The following is a 7,800-nucleotide window of genomic DNA, read 5'->3' as shown; positions in this document are numbered from 1 at the left end:
CTATCCTCTATCCAATCCTATCCTTTATCCTATCCTATCCAATTACCTATCCTATCCTCTATCCTATCCTATCCTCTATCCTATCCTATCCTCTATCCTATCCTATCCTCTATCCTATCCTATCCTCTATCCTATCCTGTATCCTATCCTATCCTCTATCCTATCCTATCCTCTATCCTATCCTATATTCTATCCTATCCTATCCTCTATCCTATCCTATCCTCTATCCTATCCTATCCTCTATCCTATCCCATCCTCTATCCTATCCTCTATCCTATCCTCTATCCCATCCTATCCTCTATCCTATCCTATCCTCTATCCTATCCTATCCTCTATCCTATCCTATCCTCTATCCTATCCTATCCTCTATCCTATCCTATCCTCTATCCTATCCTATTCTCTATCCTATCCTATCCTCTATCCTATCCTATCCTCTATCCTATCCTATCCTCTATCCTATCCTATCCTCTATCCTATCCTATCCTCTATCCTACCCTATCCTCTATCCTATCCTCTATCCTATCCTCTATCCTATCCTATCCTATCCTATCCTCTATCCTATCCTATCCTTAATCCTATCCTATCCGCTATTCTATCCTATCCTTTATCCTATCCTCTATCCTATACTATCCCCTATCCTATTATATCGTCTATCCTATCCTATCCTCTACCTTATCCTATACTCTATCCTATCCTATCCTCTATCCTATCCTATCCTCTATCCTATCCTATCCTCTATCCTATCCTATCCTCTATCCTATCCTCTATCCTATCCTCTATCCCATCCTATCCTCTATCCTATCCTATCCTCTATCCTATCCTATCCTCTATCCTATCCTATCCTCTATCCTATCCTATCCCCTATCCTATCCTATCCTTAATCCTATCCTATCCTCTATCCTATCCTATCCTCTATCCTATACTATCCTCTACCTTATCCTATCCCCTATCCTATCCTCTATCCTATCCTATCCTCTATCCTATCCTATCCTCTATCCTATCCTATCCTCTATCCTATCCTATCCTCTATCCTATCCTATCCTCTATCCTATCCTATCCTCTATCCTATCCTATCCTCTATCCGATCCTCTATCCTATCCTATCCTCTATCCTATCCTATCCTCTATCCTATCCTATCCTCTATCCTATCCTATCCTCTATCCTATCCTATCCTCTATCCTATCCTATCCTCTATCCTATCCTATCCTCTATACTATCCTATCCTCTATCCTATCCTATCCTCTATCCTATCCTATCCTCTATCCTATCCTATCCTCTATCCTATCCTATCCTCTATCCTATCCTATCCTCTATCCTATCCTATCCTCTATCCTATCCTATCCTCTATTATATCCTATCCTCTATCCTATCCAATCCTCTATCGTATCCTCTATCCTATCCTATCCTTTATCCTATCCTATCCTCAATCCTATCCTATCCTCTATCCTATCCTATCCTCTATCCTATACTATCCTCTATCCTATCCTATCCTCTATCCTATCCTATCCTCTATCCTATCCAATCCTCTATCGTATCCTCTATCCTATCCTATCCTTTATCCTATGCTATCCTCTATCCTATCCTATCCTCTATCCTATCCTATCCTCTATCCTATCCTATCCTCTATCCTATCCTATCCTCTATCCGAACCTCTATCCTATCCTATTGTCTATCCTATCCTCTATCCTATCCTATCCTCTATCCTATCCTATCCTCTATCCTATCCTATCCTCTATCCTATCCTATCCTCTATCCTATCCTATACTCTATCCTATCCTATCCTCTATCCGATCCTCTATCCTATCCTATCCTCTATCCTATCCTATCCTCTATCCTATCCTATCCTCTATCCGATCCTCTATCCTATCCTATCCTCTATCCTATCCTGTATCCTATCCTATCCTCTATCCTATCCTATCCTCTATCCAATCCTATATTCTATCCTTTCCTATCCTCTATCCTATCCTATCCTATCCTCAATCCTATCCTATCCTCTATCCTATCCTATCCTCTATCCTATTCTATACTCTATCCTATCCAATGCACTATCCTATCCTATCCTCTATCGTATCCTATCCTCTATCCTCTCCTATCCTCTATCCTATCCTATCCTCTATCCTATCCCATCCTCTATCCTATCCTATCCTCTATCCTATCCTGTATCCTATCCTATCCTCTATCCTATCCTATCCTCTATCCTATCCTATATTCTATCCTATCCTATCCTCTATCTTATCCTATCCTCTATCCTATCATATCCTCTATCCTATCCTACCCTCTACCCTATCCTATCCTCTATCCTATCCTATCCTCTATCCTATCCTATCCTCTATCCTATCCTATCCTCTATCCTATCCTATCCTCTATCCTATCCTATCCTCTATCCTATCCTATCCTCTATCCGATCCTCTATCCTATCCTATTGTCTATCCTATCCTCTATCCTATCCTATCCTCTATCCTATCCTATCCTCTATCCTATCCTATCCTCTATCCTATCCTATCCTCTATCCTATCCTCTATCCTATCCTATCCTCTATCCTATCCTATCCTCTATCCTATCCTATCCTCTATCCGATCCTCTATCCTATCCTATCCTCTATCCTATCCTATCCTCTATCCTATCCTATCCTCTATCCTATCCTATCCTCTATCCTATCCTATCCTCTATCCTATCCTATCCTCTATCCTATCCTATCCTCTATACTATCCTATCCTCTATCCTATCCTATCCTCTATCCTATCCTATCCTCTATCCTATACTATCCTCTATCCTATCCTATCCTCTATCCTATCCTATCCTCTATCCTATCCAATCCTCTATCGTATCCTCTATCCTATCCTATCCTTTATCCTATGCTATCCTCTATCCTATCCTATCCTCTATCCTATCCTATCCTCTATCCTATCCTATCCTCTATCCTATCCTATCCTCTATCCGAACCTCTATCCTATCCTATTGTCTATCCTATCCTCTATCCTATCCTATCCTCTATCCTATCCTATCCTCTATCCTATCCTATCCTCTATCCTATCCTATCCTCTATCCTATCCTATACTCTATCCTATCCTATCCTCTATCCGATCCTCTATCCTATCCTATCCTCTATCCTATCCTATCCTCTATCCTATCCTATCCTCTATCCGATCCTCTATCCTATCCTATCCTCTATCCTATCCTGTATCCTATCCTATCCTCTATCCTATCCTATCCTCTATCCAATCCTATATTCTATCCTTTCCTATCCTCTATCCTATCCTATCCTATCCTCAATCCTATCCTATCCTCTATCCTATCCTATCCTCTATCCTATTCTATACTCTATCCTATCCAATGCACTATCCTATCCTATCCTCTATCGTATCCTATCCTCTATCCTCTCCTATCCTCTATCCTATCCTATCCTCTATCCTATCCCATCCTCTATCCTATCCTATCCTCTATCCTATCCTGTATCCTATCCTATCCTCTATCCTATCCTATCCTCTATCCTATCCTATATTCTATCCTATCCTATCCTCTATCTTATCCTATCTTCTATCCTATCATATCCTCTATCCTATCCTACCCTCTACCCTATCCTATCCTCTATCCTATCCTATCCTCTATCCTATCCTATCCTCTATCCTATCCTATCCTCTATCCTATCCTATCCTCTATCCTATCCTATCCTCTATCCTATCCTATCCTCTATCCTATCCTATCCTCTATCCTATCCTATCCTCTATCCGATCCTCTATCCTATCCTATTGTCTATCCTATCCTCTATCCTATCCTATCCTCTATCCTATCCTATCCTCTATCCTATCCTATCCTCTATCCTATCCTCTATCCTATCCTATCCTCTATCCTATCCTATCCTCTATCCTATCCTATCCTCTATCCGATCCTCTATCCTATCCTATCCTCTATCCTATCCTATCCTCTATCCTATCCTATCCTCTATCCTATCCTATCCTCTATCCTATCCTATCCTCTATCCTATCCTATCCTCTATCCTATCCTATCCTCTATACTATCCTATCCTCTATCCTATCCTATCCTCTATCCTATCCTATCCTCTATCCTATCCTATCCTCTATCCTATCCTATCCTCTATCCTATCCTATCCTCTATCCTATCCAATTACCTATCCTATCCTCTATCCTATCCTCTATCCGATCCTCTATCCTATCCTCTATCCGATCCTCTATCCTATCCTATCCTCTATCCTATCCCATCCTCTATCCTATCCTATCCTCTATCCTATCCTATCCTCTATCCTATCCTATCCTCTATCCTATCCTATCCTCTATTATATCCTATCCTCTATCCTATCCAATCCTCTATCGTATCCTCTATCCTATCCTATCCTTTACCCTATTCTATCCTCAATCCCATGATATCCTCTATCCTATCATCTATCCTATCCTATCCTCTATCCTATCCTATCCTCTATCCTATCCTATCCTCTATCCTATCCTATCCTCTATCCTATCCTATCCTCTATCCTATCCTATCCTCTATCCTATCCTATCCTCTATCCTATCCTATCCTCTATCCTATCCTATCCGCTATCCTATCCAATTACCTATCCTATCCTCTATCCTATCCTCTATCCGATCCTCTATCCTATCCTCTATCCGATCCTCTATCCTATCACATTCTCTATCCTATCCTATACTCTATCCTATCCTATTGTCTATCCTATTCTATCCTCTATCCTATCCTATCCTCTATCCTATCCTATCCTCTATCCTATCATATCCTCTATCCTATCCTATCCTCTATCCTATCCTATCCTCTATCCTATCCTATCCTCTATCCTATCCTATCCTCTATCCTATCCTATCCTCTATCCTATCCTATCCTCCATCCTATCCTATCCTCTATCCTATCCTATCCTCTATCCTATCCTATCCTCTATCCTATCCTATCCTCTATCCTATCCTATCCTCTATCCTATCCTATCCTCTATCCTATCCTATCCTCTATCCTATCCTATCCTCTATCCTATCCTATCCTCTATCCGATCCTCTATCCTATCCTATTGTCTATCCTATCCTCTATCCTATCCTATCCTCTATCCTATCCTATCCTCTATCCTATCCTATCCTCTATCCTATCCTATCCTCTATCCTATCCTCTATCCTATCCTATCCTCTATCCTATCCTATCCTCTATCCTATCCTATCCTCTATCCGATCCTCTATCCTATCCTATCCTCTATCCTATCCTATCCTCTATCCTATCCTATCCTCTATCCTATCCTATCCTCTATCCTATCCTATCCTCTATCCTATCCTATCCTCTATCCTATCCTATCCTCTATACTATCCTATCCTCTATCCTATCCTATCCTCTATCCTATCCTATCCTCTATCCTATACTATCCTCTATCCTATCCTATCCTCTATCCTATCCTATCCTCTATCCTATCCAATCCTCTATCGTATCCTCTATCCTATCCTATCCTTTATCCTATGCTATCCTCTATCCTATCCTATCCTCTATCCTATCCTATCCTCTATCCTATCCTATCCTCTATCCTATCCTATCCTCTATCCGAACCTCTATCCTATCCTATTGTCTATCCTATCCTCTATCCTATCCTATCCTCTATCCTATCCTATCCTCTATCCTATCCTATCCTCTATCCTATCCTATCCTCTATCCTATCCTATACTCTATCCTATCCTATCCTCTATCCGATCCTCTATCCTATCCTATCCTCTATCCTATCCTATCCTCTATCCTATCCTATCCTCTATCCGATCCTCTATCCTATCCTATCCTCTATCCTATCCTGTATCCTATCCTATCCTCTATCCTATCCTATCCTCTATCCAATCCTATATTCTATCCTTTCCTATCCTCTATCCTATCCTATCCTATCCTCAATCCTATCCTATCCTCTATCCTATCCTATCCTCTATCCTATTCTATACTCTATCCTATCCAATGCACTATCCTATCCTATCCTCTATCGTATCCTATCCTCTATCCTCTCCTATCCTCTATCCTATCCTATCCTCTATCCTATCCCATCCTCTATCCTATCCTATCCTCTATCCTATCCTGTATCCTATCCTATCCTCTATCCTATCCTATCCTCTATCCTATCCTATATTCTATCCTATCCTATCCTCTATCTTATCCTATCCTCTATCCTATCATATCCTCTATCCTATCCTACCCTCTACCCTATCCTATCCTCTATCCTATCCTATCCTCTATCCTATCCTATCCTCTATCCTATCCTATCCTCTATCCTATCCTATCCTCTATCCTATCCTATCCTCTATCCTATCCTATCCTCTATCCTATCCTATCCTCTATCCTATCCTATCCTCTATCCGATCCTCTATCCTATCCTATTGTCTATCCTATCCTCTATCCTATCCTATCCTCTATCCTATCCTATCCTCTATCCTATCCTATCCTCTATCCTATCCTCTATCCTATCCTATCCTCTATCCTATCCTATCCTCTATCCTATCCTATCCTCTATCCGATCCTCTATCCTATCCTATCCTCTATCCTATCCTATCCTCTATCCTATCCTATCCTCTATCCTATCCTATCCTCTATCCTATCCTATCCTCTATCCTATCCTATCCTCTATCCTATCCTATCCTCTATACTATCCTATCCTCTATCCTATCCTATCCTCTATCCTATCCTATCCTCTATCCTATCCTATCCTCTATCCTATCCTATCCTCTATCCTATCCTATCCTCTATCCTATCCAATTACCTATCCTATCCTCTATCCTATCCTCTATCCGATCCTCTATCCTATCCTCTATCCGATCCTCTATCCTATCCTATCCTCTATCCTATCCCATCCTCTATCCTATCCTATCCTCTATCCTATCCTATCCTCTATCCTATCCTATCCTCTATCCTATCCTATCCTCTATTATATCCTATCCTCTATCCTATCCAATCCTCTATCGTATCCTCTATCCTATCCTATCCTTTATCCTATTCTATCCTCAATCCCATGATATCCTCTATCCTATCATCTATCCTATCCTATCCTCTATCCTATCCTATCCTCTATCCTATCCTATCCTCTATCCTATCCTATCCTCTATCCTATCCTATCCTCTATCCTATCCTATCCTCTATCCTATCCTATCCTCTATCCTATCCTATCCTCTATCCTATCCTATCCGCTATCCTATCCAATTACCTATCCTATCCTCTATCCTATCCTCTATCCGATCCTCTATCCTATCCTCTATCCGATCCTCTATCCTATCACATTCTCTATCCTATCCTATACTCTATCCTATCCTATTGTCTATCCTATTCTATCCTCTATCCTATCCTATCCTCTATCCTATCCTATCCTCTATCCTATCATATCCTCTATCCTATCCTATCCTCTATCCTATCCTATCCTCTATCCTATCCTATCCTCTATCCTATCCTATCCTCTATCCTATCCTATCCTCTATCCTATCCTATCCTCCATCCTATCCTATCCTCTATCCTATCCTATCCTCTATCCTATCCTATCCTCTATCCTATCCTATCCTCTATCCTATCCTATCCTCTATCCTATCCTATCCTCTATCCTATCCTATCCTCTATCCTATCCTATCCTCTATCCTATCCTATCCTCTATCCTATCCTATCCTCTATCCTATCCTATCCTCTATCCTATCCTATCCTCTATCCTATCCTATCCTATCCTCTATCCTACCCTATTTTTTTTTTTTTTTTTTTTTTTTTTTTTCTTTTTTTTTTTTTTTTTTTTTTCCGAGGAGGTAATCACTATTACGGATACCCGACCCCTCCCGGGGGGAGTGG

This window comes from Halictus rubicundus, unplaced genomic scaffold (genome assembly GCF_050948215.1).
Source record: "Halictus rubicundus isolate RS-2024b unplaced genomic scaffold, iyHalRubi1_principal scaffold0118, whole genome shotgun sequence".
NCBI classification, from domain to species: Eukaryota; Metazoa; Arthropoda; class Insecta; order Hymenoptera; family Halictidae; genus Halictus; species Halictus rubicundus.
The sequence above is the reverse complement of the archived record's forward strand: the minus strand, read 5'-3'. Positions refer to the sequence as shown.